This window comes from Phyllostomus discolor, chromosome 6 (assembly GCF_004126475.2).
Source record: "Phyllostomus discolor isolate MPI-MPIP mPhyDis1 chromosome 6, mPhyDis1.pri.v3, whole genome shotgun sequence".
Classification (NCBI taxonomy): Eukaryota; Metazoa; Chordata; class Mammalia; order Chiroptera; family Phyllostomidae; genus Phyllostomus; species Phyllostomus discolor.
The window spans coordinates 3,242,783-3,255,197 of NC_040908.2; positions in this window are offsets into that span (position 1 = coordinate 3,242,783).

Genomic DNA, 12,415 nt, shown 5'->3' on the forward strand with positions numbered 1-12,415 from the left:
TGACTGTACCACACGCTAGGGAAGAAGCAGAGGCCACTGGGAGGAACGTCAGAGCTCCGAGAGACCTTTTCTCCAGGGGAACATTCTTGCCGTGCAGCCTCATGGCCCAGAGATAACCTTTGATGATTTCTCCCAGCTGCGCAGGCGCCAGCACACCCTTCCCACTGTTCTGCAAGCCGGGTCCTGCCTTTTTTTTTTTTTTTTTCCCGAATGTTCTCATTTCTGTCTCTCCCTTGGACGTGGTTTGTCTTGAACGGCTGTTTCGAATCCCGGTACACGGGTAGAATCCCCTGAGCAGTGCCCCGATCGCTGCAGAACACGCGCCCACACCTGTCCTCAGGTATCTGTAAGGGGAAATCACGAGGCGTTCTCGGCAGAAGCATGCTGAGTCTGAGACCACCTTCCGTGTCCTGTAGACGGGGCCAAGAGCCCACCCCACGCGGGCCGGTTCGCACGCCCACCCACCGAGTGTGCGTCCGTCTCCTGACATCGCACCACGTTGGTCTGCATTTGTTCCTCTGCCTGCGTGAAGTGCAACTTCAGGGTCAGTGGCCATTCTGTGAACTCGTGTGTGTATATAGCCTTGAAAAAATGGTCTGCCCGTCGTCCCGATGTCTTACTTCTTAAGCACATCAGTCCAGGGCAGTTCGACTCCCGTCCCTGCCGTAGCGTGTGCTGAATTCTGCCAGGCACTGGGCCACCCCATGAATCCTCACCGGGTCCCGTGGAGGGGGAAGGTCGCCCCATGTCTCAGATGACACGCAGGCCCAGGAGACCACGTGGCGAGGAGGGGACAAGCACGCCCGACCCCAAAGCCCCACCCGTTTCCACGCCTCCGTGCGGTGTCCACGAAGATGCTCTTCCTGGGGTGACCCATGGCCTCCCTGCTCACCTCCAGTCTCCCTAGAAAACACGTGATCGGTGCCTCGGTTTGGAACAAGATGCTCCACACCCTCCGTCTTCAGGGAGAGGCAAGCTCAACACAGGAAGGTGCCATTACACAGCCACTCAGATGACAGAACCCAGGACACTGGCAGCACCAAGCGCCGGGGAGACACTGGCCGCCGCAGGAACTCTGGGGAGGTGCATCCTGGCGCGGCCACGCTGGGAGACGGCTTGGCAGTCTCTTACAAAACTAGACAGACTCTGCCCCCAGAAGGCTGGCAATCACATGCAACATGTGACCCCATTTAACTCCAAATGTGAAATATTGTGTGTGTATGGCCTGTGGTGAAAAAGCCCAGGGCGGGAGTGAGTCAGCACAGAGAAGGTGACATTTAACTTGGTCCGGGGAGAATGGGGGGAATGACTCAGGAGCAGGTAGAATTTCCCGGCAGTCGCTGCCTCACCCCGCAAGCCTTCTTGCTGGGCGGCCCGTTGACCGTGAACATCAGCAAGAGGATGCCAGCCAGTCCCATCCTCTAATTCGGGGCTGTCCAACAGAACTTTCAACAATAATAAGAATGTTCTAGAGCAGTCCTGTCCAACATGGTGACCCTCAGCCACACATCCCGCGTGGCTACTAAGACGAAGGAACTTAATTTTTAATTCTACTTACTCTAAATTTACATTTCAAGGACCAAGGTCGCATGTGCTTAGGGACCCCTGTGTAGGAGGACGGCACAGCTCTAGCTGGTCGCCCTCCGCAGAGGTGGGGGAATCCAGGATCGGCCTGGCGAGGGGACGGCAGACCGGCCTCCTCCGCAGGTGCTTGCTGGGCGCGTCCATGGCACGGACGCCCCCCCCCCAGGGGCCCGTCACCCATCCAGCTGGTTCAGCTCTTCACGGTCCCCCTTCCCCGTGAGCCTGCCGTGGATGAGCACTGCACTGGAAATCAAGGCTTCGCCTGGAGGAGGTGGGATGCGTTGATGGCTCACGGGGCTGAATTAAGATTGTAGGGACCTCCGAGCACTGGAAACATTATGGTGCCCTGCACTACGTCATGTGTTACTCAACATAAAAGTGATGCTCAACTATGAAACCATGAGATTGCAATGCAAATAACATTCTAAATTTCTCCATCATGATGATGTCAATGTTTTATATATATAAATATATAAAATCAACCCTGGCTGGTGTAGCTCAGTGGATTGAGCATGGGCCTGTGAACCAAAGGGTCTCCAGTTCAATTCCCAGTCAGGACACATGTCTGGGTTGTGGGTCCCCGGTGGGGGCCACATGAGAGTCAACCACACACTGATGTTTCTCTCCCTCTCTTTCTCCCTTCCCCTCTCTCTAAAAATAAATAATATCTTTTAAAAAATCAAATTGCTGCTTTTAACCATCACTACGTTCCTTCCTCAGGGCCACTGAGATAGGAGAAGAAATTTGGTCGGACTTCTGTGAAAGCTCCTTAGGTAGTGTGACGTCAAGACGCTGAAGATCTGGCGCTGGCTAGCGCTCTGTTACCATGAGGCAGGGGGGTCCTGGAGCAAGCAGGGACAGCTGTGCAGTGTTGGAGCCAGCGTGGTGTAACTCAGAGGAGAGAGGTGAAAAGAAACCAGGTTCTTGGTAGCATGATTTGTGTTGCTGGATCAAACTTTGTCTGAAGCCCGCATTTCAGCTTCACTTTCTTTGTTCAGTTACATGAGCCAATAAATTTCATTTCAGCTTAAAAAAAAAGAAACCAAACTAGACAAACTCTCAGGATCCAGTGACCCTCCTCTGTGGCGTTTACCCAAAGGCCCTGAAGGCTGATGTCCACGCACCAATGTGATGTTCATAGCAGCTTCATCCCTAATCACCCAAACCGGGAAGCAGCCCAGACGCCCTTCCTTCTGCAGGTGGGGGAAGGACAGGCTGTGGTCCGTGCAGATGGTGGAATATTACGCAGCCCTGAAAAGGGAGCTGCGAGGCGATGCGCAGACACGGAGGGAGCTTGAGGGCACGTCTCTGAGTGAAAGAAGCCGGTCTGGAAAGGCCACGTGGTCTGAGACTCCCGCTCTGCGACACTCTGGACAGGGCGAGGCCACGGAGACAGTGCGATGTGAGCGGTGCCGGGGCTTGCAGGGCACCGGACGAGCAGGCCGGGCCCGGTGGGTCTGCGCTGTCGGGTGTTGGGATGGGTACACACCCATGTGTCACTCAGCAGGCCAACCACAGAACACCCAACACCAAGAGCGACCCCTAACGTAAACCACGGCCTTTGGCTGTCACCGTGACAAACGTCCTCCGTGGTGAGGGGCACGTATCATGGGGGAGACTGTGCACGGGTGGGGGGAGGGGAATGTGGAAACGCTCGGAGTGACGCCACTCTGAAAACATGAACTAATAACAACAACACACCCCCACACGGAGGTGCAGACGGTTCTCTCTCGTGTGGGACCTCCTGCGGGAGCCCAGCCCGCCGTCCACTCCTGCCTCGGGCACCGAAACCCACGGGCAGAGACTGCTCCTTCTGGGGGTGTGCAGACCACCTGTCCCGCTTCTGGGCAGTGTCTGGGGGTGACCCTGTCCCCGAGGTGAGTGTGTGGGGGTCCTGTTTCCTGGAGCCCAGGCTCAGTCGTGCAGGGGGCGGCCCCCAGCCTGCTGGGTCCTGCTGCCCGCCAGCTCCCTCTGCTGTGGTTGCCCAGCTTCTGGAAACCTGGGTTTGCCCTTGGTCTCTCGCTCCCACGTCCACATCCCACAGTCTTGTCCTTTGGCCACGGAGGGGGCACGAGGGGAGCCTGGGAGCCACACCCAGGCCCGTCACCAGTGCCCACACACAGCACGCCCACCCCGCTGGCCTCTGTGGTGCTCGGAGGATGCAAATGTCCCGCACCCCCGTGGGCTGGGGGCCTGCGGCTCGGGGACGAGGGTGGCTGCAGGGACAGGAGCGCCTCCTCAGGAGGGACCTGGGGGAGAAACCGGGGGAGGGCAGGGGTCACGATCGCCACCTCGCTCAGAGAGGCTCCGCGGCAGACACACACAGAGCAGGGGCACCTCCCCGCCCTCCCCCGGGCCACACGGCGCCAGCTGCCTGCAGTCCCTGGGTGTCCCTGCCAGTGTCCACCCCAGTCCCCATAGCGGACTCCCTTTTTCCACGTTTGTTCTTGCAGAATCTGTCCTCTAAGCAGAGTGTGCCCGGCTCAGATGCAGCGGTGGGTGGTCCCCTCTCCCCCCCAGCCCAGGGCCCTGGCTGCTGGCTGGTTTCCTTCCCGTCCCTCCGCCTGCAGCGGGGCTGGGCGCTTGAGGGGCATCTTGTGCCTCCCAGGTCTGCTTTCCAAGGGCAGGACCAGCTTCCGGGCTGCTGTCGGGGTGCAAGAGGGTGCGAGAGGGTGTGAGTGTGAGAGGGTGTGACAGGGTGTGACTTCTGCAGCGTCCGAATTCCAGCGCCCCTGGGTCACAGACCCTGAAATCCGTCCTCAGCTCAGTGAGGGGCCGAGGGTGGGGCAGAGACTTCTGGAAGCACCCGGGGCCGGTGAGCCTCCCAGTCCTTGTGAGGGGCTCCGTGGGGTGGGGGGCCCCCAGCGCCACCCTAGCCTGCACTGCCTGCTGGCCGGAGCCCCGGGTCGGGCAGAGCAGAGACTCGGGGGGAACAGCCCTGTCCCTGGGCACAGCCCACCTGGCCCCCCCGGGGGGGCAGGTCGGACGGAGCCTCTCAAAGCCCCCAACACTTGCCACTGTCCGGCCTCTCCGCTGCGGCCTTTGGCTCGGCCCTTGTGTGTCCTAGCAGTCACCCCTCCTCAGGCAGCCTGAGGCTGGACGGTCCTTTCAGACAGTCGCGGCCAACACCCTTGGGAGACAGAGCACCTCCCTCCGGGCGGCTGGGTCAGGCCCACCGCAGCCAGCCTCGCCGGCAGGGCCCGCAGGAAGCACCGGGCAGGCCCGACAAGCACGGCTCTCTGCGCCTGGGGCCCGAGGCCGCCCTGCCCGCTCTGCCCCCGCGGTGGGCGTCCAGGCGGCCGGCTGTCACCCTGGCTGTGGGCTCGCGGGTCGAGACATCCTCAGAGCGGGAGACCACCCTGGGGTACCGCTCTGCAGTGAGAGGAAAGAACTATCCACGCACCCGGCACGTGGATAAATCACAGCACAGCTGTGCTGAGCTGAACAAGCCGGGCAGAAGGGAGTGTGTACGCTATGACTCCACTCATAGAAAGCTCTAGAAAGCGCAAAGCACTCCACCATGACAGAAAAATCGAGGGAGGACGAGAACCCTGAATTTCGGTGCCCAGTGTGCGCCCTGGGTGCAGCGTCACTCCTACCCCAGGGAAGCACCGTGTCGCCGTCCGAGGGACCCCAGCACCTGCCGAGGGGCGTGAACCGGGCCCACTGCTCAGTCCAACACAACACCCCCCTGTGCTCGGACGGGCTTCTGTGGTCCTCACACACAATGCTGGCGTTAAAAATAAGTCATTATTTTTAATGACTTATTAAAAGGGAGGAAGGGAGTGAGGAAGACCCGCCATTGCCTGGGAGGGGTGGGGCCGAGAGGGAGGGGCAGGAGGAGTGTCACAAAGGGGCGCGAGGGAGCTTTGGGGCTGACGGAGCTGAAACTGAGCGTGTGCCCCATGGGCCTCTCTCCTTTCTGTCCCCTGAGTCTGTCCCCTGAGGCCCTCTGCTTCTGGGGTACAGGGAGCCCCTGGGAGGCCCCCCACCCACCAGACCCTAGCCCACCACCCTCTGCTGGCTCTCTGCTCCCAGAAAGCCCACCAGCTAGCAAGCCTGGCCCGAGCTGGAGAAGCCGGGCTCAGAGGCCCGAGTAGGGAGGCGGCTGCAGTGGGGCCACCGGCCCGCCTAGAAGACCGGGAGCCGCCAGGCCTGCACGGGAGTGGGCCGCTTTCCCAGGGAGGGGCCGGCCTGCGGGCGTCGGGCCCAGCGGGACGTCAGCTCCCTCGCTCTCGCTGGCTCTGGCCCCGAGCCACCCCTGGCCCGACGCTGCGGCCTTCCCCCCACTCCCGGCTCCGGCCTCCAGATGATCCCAGTCCCCTGAGGTTCCCGGAGTCACACGGGTCCGGCACACAGCCTCCCGGGCCATTCCCTGAGTCCCTCCTCCTGCTTGGGCTGGAAGGCTGCACCAGCAAACAGAGAGGTCTGGTCACAGCCCCAGGGCTTCGGGCCGAGGCCCTCGGGGCCGGGACCGGCTGGAGCCGGGCCACAGGGCCCACTGTCTGCGTGGTGAGGCCCCCAGCCCCCATCCCTGAGCTCCAGCTCCTCACAGGGCCTGTCCTCCCCACCGGGGGGCACATTCCCTGGCCCTGAGGGTCTGCTCCCTGCAGGGCTGCACGGAGACTGGGAGGCCAGAGGCCACGAGGCAGCGCCCAGAGCCTGAGACCCAGGAGCGCGGTGTGCCCCGGTGTGGCTGCCTGGAGCTGCGTGGCGGCTGCGGACTCCTCCGCCAGGGCCTCGGATATGGTGCCACGAGCCCATTCTCCCGGGGGGGGGGGGGGGTGTTCAGGTGGTTTTCGAGTTCTGATGAGCGCCAAGAGAAGGGCTTTCTCCTCCCCCGTTTCTGACCAGTCCCTGAGGTTAGATTCCCAGGGGCAGCGATCGGCTCAGAAGATACATGTGTTGTGTGAAGTTCCTGACACCCATGGCCAAGTGACTTTTCTAGAAAGCCGTGCAAATGTGTACGCCCCGCACACTGAGTCTCTTACGTTGTGAGAGATGTGTTGACAAGCCCCCACCGCCGGTCCCATCCCGTCCAGGGCCAGCTTCCGTCCGAGAAGTCCCTTCTGAGCCCCTGCTCCTTCCCCTACGAACAGGGCCGGGTCATGGCAGCTTCCCAGGCTTCCGTGGGCAGCAGGTGGGGGGACGTGAGGGAGCCCTCGTGGCCCCGCCTGGAGCCGCACCGGGACTCGTGCCCGTGCTGCGAGAAATTTGGGGACCCCCCTCCTCAAGTCTGGGCCCGGCCTTCGCGTGGCGGCCCCAGGGAGCACACCTGCCGGTGATCTTCTGTAGGGCCCGCTGCCGGGCCTGGACGGGCCCTGGGACATGTGTGCCCGACAGAACCTGGTGGAATGGACGCGGGCCAGGTCCGGGCCTGACCCCGGGAGACCAGGTGGCCTCTGCCGTCCGGCTGCCCTGGAACGCACCCCCACGCCGCGGGGGAGTCAGGCTGCCCTGCGGGGGAGAAGGGCTGAGTGAGTGCGGCCGGGACAGTGGCCGCAGCCAATGCCGCATGGAACAGGAGAGCCACCTCGTCCACCCACAGGATCGTGAGAAACAATGAGCCACCGTCAATTTAAGTCGCTAAGGATTTTTTGGGGGGTGGGGGTTGCTACTTAACAACAGGTGACTGACCCCCACCCCCACCCGGCAGGAAGACACGCTCTCTCAGCCTCTCCAGGGGCGTCCCGGGCACAATGGACGAGTGGCCGGCCCTCTGGGGTGGGGGGGCTTGTTCGTCGGGTGCGCCGGTTTCCGTGTGCGAATGCCCCATCGCAGCTGACTTCATGCTACGACGTGACATCAGGGGCTCAGACTCGAGGAGGGGCACACAGGCAGCCGGCGGGAGCAGGCCCCAGCCCCCCGCCGGGCGTCCCTCCCCCCAGCTCGTGACCACCTGCAGACGCTGAAGGTCAGCTGCCCAGATAAGGAAGGCAGTGAGCTGCAGGCAGGGGGCGGGTGGGACTGGAAGCATTCCTTCCCCCGGGGATGGGGACGAGTTTCGGCCTCGGCCTTATCTTCAGGCGGCAGGTGGGGAGGGAAGGACTTTGGAGTCAGGCCCCACCCGCTGTCCTGTTCCTCTGACGTGTGCAGACTGGGCCCAGCTGCCCCTCCCCTGTGGGCAGGTGAAGGCAGTGGCCCGGAGGCCACGAGCAAGGGCCGGTCGGAGGACAGGGGCGCCCTGGGCTTGATCTGAGGTCCTTCCGCTGAGTCCTGAGAAGAGGGGAGCGAGGGCGTGTGTCTCTGGGAACCCCTGGGGCCCGGGAGCCCGCTCTGCAGCCCCAGAACCCACCCCCCAAACCAGCCGAAAGAGCCAGGCGCCAGAGCAACGAGGGCGCAACCAGGGTGACGGCCCAGGCGGGGGTGGGGGTGGCACCTGGAGATGGTGGTGCCCGGGCTGAGGCCTGTCCTCGCCTCTGCCCACCAGCATGCGGGAGCCCTGCCCCTGCGTGTGGCGGCCAGCTCTGCAGGTCGCGCCGGCCAGGCTCTCGTCCCCAGGTGTGGAGCTGTGCCCTGACCTGGGGTGCTGTGCAGGGATCCCGTCCTCGTGGTCAGCTCGGCAGTCAGGGGCCTGGAGGTACAGACCGCCCTCGAGAGTGCGGTGGGCCCCCCCGGCCAGGGAAAGGCCGTAAGGACACAGCACAGCTGCCCCAGAGCAGGAGGGGTCCTGCCGGGGGGCTGCGGCGGCAGCCCGGCCCCAGAGGGTCAGCCGCCGGCCCTGCGGACTTGCCTGCCCAGCCCAGCAGCCGCGCAGTCCATCCCCCACTTGGCCAACCCCTCTCTGTCTATTAACCTCACACGTGTGCCCCAAAAGACTTGGGACTGGCTTCTACAGCACAGACACACATACATGTATCTATGTGTATCTGTGTGTACATGCACACACACGCACATAAATACCTGTGACTCGTATACACATTCATACCTACACATGTGCTCACACACGCCCCTCCCACCCCCCACTGGCTCTGCTTCTCTGGCGGAACCCCCCCCCCTGCCTCGTGCTCTGGGTGGAGGGGGCACTCTGAACCCTGTGTCCGAGGGGGGGCCTCAGCAGGGCCAGGCCCTGGGCGCGGCCCCTCGGCCACGACTAGGGGTGAAGCAGGCCTCTGGGAGCATGAGGCAGCGCTGTCCCCACGGTGCCGCGGGCCAGCTGGGGGCCGCAGGCGGAGCTGCAGAAGGGCCTTATCTCTGTGTCCACCCTGGGCCCTGGGTCCTCTCTTCCCCCGGGGAGGGAGGGCTGGGACAGTGTGCCCTCTCCATGTCTCCCCGAGGCTGAGGGCCCAGAGCCCCCACCCTGACGGGGAGCAAGGAGGTGGAAGGGTCAGAGGGAAGAAGTTGTGGGGGGGGGGGACTCTGGGACGCTACACCAGCTTGCTGGGTGTGGACGGGCCGTGGGGAGGGAGCTGGGGGTGGGCCCTTGGGCTGCGGGAGGCAGGGGCAGTCGGAGCGTGGCTTCTGGGGAGCTCCAGGCTGGAGGGCGGGGTGGGCTTGGCGCAGGTGCTCGGGGCAAAGGGCCTCCTGGACCAGGCGCTGAGGGAAATGGACAGAAAAGCCCAGGCCCATGGGCTGGTTGGGGCAGACAGCGGGGTCCCAGGAGGAAGACGTGGCTCGTGGGTCCCCCCTTTTCCACCCTGACGTCTCAGAGATCGCTGAGAGTGGTCACAGGGTGTGGGTCTGCATTTCGAGAGCCTGCAGAGTGGCAAGGCTTCTCCAAGGCATGGCCACAGGAGGTGTCTCAGACGGGTGAGAGCCTGCAGAGTGGCAAGGCTTCTCCAAGGCATGGCCACAGGAGGTGTCTCAGACGGGTCCGTGCCCTACAGCTTAGAAACGGGAAAAAATGTGTATATAAAGCCCTGGTCGGTGTGGCTCAATGGGTTGGAACATTGGCCCACAGAACTAAAGGTCGTGGGTTCGATTCCGGTCAGGGCACATAGGGTTGCGGGGTGATCCCCAGTTGGGGCACACAGGCCTGCTCCCCAACACACACACGCACACTCACACACACACACACACACACACACACCCCTCTCTCCTCCTTCCTCTTTTCCTCTTGGCGGCCCCGCTCCAGCATGGCCAGGAGTGAGCGTTCTGGTCCTCAGGTGAAATACCTGTTCACCCCGGGGCTCTGGCTCCCCACAGTATGCCGTTTTGGCCTGTCCCCACTGCCTGGTCACCTGTGTGTCCCCTTTCTTCCCGAGACTGTGTACCCGGGGTAGAAGCTGGCTGTCTCAGGATCCCTGGGACCTGCTCAGGGCTGGGTGCCCTTGAGGATCTGTTGGAATGAATAAATGAAGAGCATGCCCACTTTCTGGGTGGGGATGGGGTCACTGAACCCCCTCCTGTCTTCCAAACGAGGAGTGGCACCGCATGTGAGCTGGGCCTCCAGGCACCCAGTCCCAGCCCCCTCCCCCGGGCCGGCCCCCAGGGCACCCGCCGGAAGGCAGAGGCTGGTGAGAGCCCCTCGGCTGCTTCGTCGGCACCCTGCCAGCTCCACGCTGACAAGTCCTCTCCGAGCCCGGAAGGGAAGCCTGTCTCCCCGAGACCACTCTCCCCGGTCCCCACTGGCCCCTGAGGCACCGCCTGGGTGTGCCCCTCTGCAGAGGAAGTGGTGGGAGGCCCACCCGTGGGCTGGGGAGGGCAGGGGCATCCTGCCCCCCAGGTACCAGACAGAGCCCTCAGCAGGCCCCGGCGGGACAAGGAGCTTCCAGGGCCCCTTCCCACCTACTTCCACCCGTGGGCCTGTGACACTCTTGTCCCCTCCCTTCCCCCTCCACCCAGAGCTTCGTCAGGGGAGCCAGGAAGCCAGAAGGCTGGGAACTTGAATGGTCTCCAAGCCGAGCGCTGGCCCTCTGGCTGGCCAGTGGAAGTACGTCCAAAAACGCTCCCGGGCCTGGCTGCGGGGGAGCGTGCTCTCTGGCAGCCCGGGGCCCACCCGGCCGGGCCCTGCAAACTGTGCTTCCACGCACCAGAGTGGTGGGCAGCCACCCCCTTGCCTGTGGGACTCTGGCCCCTGCCCCGCCAGGGTTCAAGGTCATATCCGGGCCTGTCGCTGCAGTCCTGCAGTGTGAGGTCCCAGCTGTTCCCGCCCCACCCCCCAGGGGGGCATAAACAAAAAACCACGCACACTCTCTCGGCCGACGTGAGGGGAAAACTGGGTCCAGTGAAGCCAAACAAAACAAAACACAAAAACCCTCCCCTGCTCCAGGTGGGACTCATTCCATGGCCCAGCCCCAAGCTGTGGGATGCTGTCTCTAATTCTTCCAACAGCTCGGCGAGGGGGGTCCTGTCACCCCCATTTCAGAGCTGAGAAAACTGAGGACCCGGGGTGTGAGGGGGGCTCGAGGAGGCTCTGCAAGACTCATGGGCCAGGGCTGTCCTCGCGGGCCTGGGCCGGGGCCCCCAGGGTGGACAGAGCGCTCTGCGTTTGGCACGGACGGCATTGCACACACACCCAAACGAAGCCAAACCCAGTGTGCGTGCGTGTGCATATGGGCGTGCACATGGGTATGAGCACATACAGGGCAAAGTGTGGCGGGGCTCCCTGCCTGGGCGGGGAGGTGGGAGTGGGGAAGACTTGCACTATCTTCTCCTCGGGGTGAGAGAGGGGAAAAGAAGCGAGAGGAGGGGGTGCTGAAGGGAGAGAGGGGGAGGGGGAGAGGAGGAAATTTTACTTTTTTTGTATGTACTTTTCTACATTTCTCTTTTCTACAATGACACTGCTTTTGCAATGGTAATATGACGCTTCATTTAAACTATTATATAAAGTAAGTGAATCTTCAATGGGACCAGCCTCACAAACCTCAGTTAAGGGTCTAACCTGGGAATACAAAGCGCCCTGGTTGTCCAGGACACCCGTGCCTGGTGGTCCAATCCCACTGCTTTTGGGGAGCGGGGTGGGGGGGGAATGGGGGGGCAGCCTGCACAGCGGGGCCCCTGGGGCTGAGTGAGTTGTCACCCCCGCCCCCACAGCTGTACGATTTGGGCAGGTTCCTTACGCCCACCCTGTCCCCAGTGATACCCGCAAGGCACAGTCGATGCAGAAATTTACCGAGATCACAGGAAAACATGTGTGTCAGCAGCGTCTGACCCGCCGTGCAGGGTGAACGGTGGCCGACAGGACTGACTTTTTGTTTACTTCACGCAGCTACTGTCCACGTAACTGCGCACTCACACTGTTCAGGGCGAAGCTGGGCGGCCCCTCCTGGCCGTGCAGCGCTCAGCGTGGAGCTGGGGGCTGGCACCTTCGAGGGGTTAACACCCACTTCTGGGGCCGGGCAGGGGACCGGCCAGCATGTGCCCCCCGGAGGCGGGGAGCAGGCTGCAGACAGACCCCGGCTGCGGCCTCTGCTGGGCCCACCCAAGCTCCCCGGGAGCCCCGTCTCCGCTGGCCTCTCCGCCAAGGTCTTGAGCAGCTGCCCAGCTGGCCCCGCTGCCCGGCCGGGCTGGCTCCGGCCGCAGTGGGTCACTGGGGAAGCCGGGCGGGCAGCTCGCCAGCTGCAGGCGGTTCGGCCAGGTGGAGGGGCTGGGAGGCCACAGGGACACTTGGAAGGTGGCCCTCCCTGGGCCCGGGCAGGGCGTGCCGCTGCCCGGAGCCTCCCTGGCGTCTGAAGGCTTGCTTCTGGGCTGGCTTCACGACAGGGACCCTGGGGCGTCCGTCCAGGGGCCTCGTGACGGGGTGGGGGGCGCTGAGCTGGGCGTCTCGTTGGGGGGCGTGGGTTCCGGCGGTTCTGGGCTCACATGCAGAGGGTGACTTGGACGAGGTGCTTCTGTTCCTGAGCCCGTGCCCTGCACCCCGCCGGGGGTTAGACTAGATCAGCCACGTTCA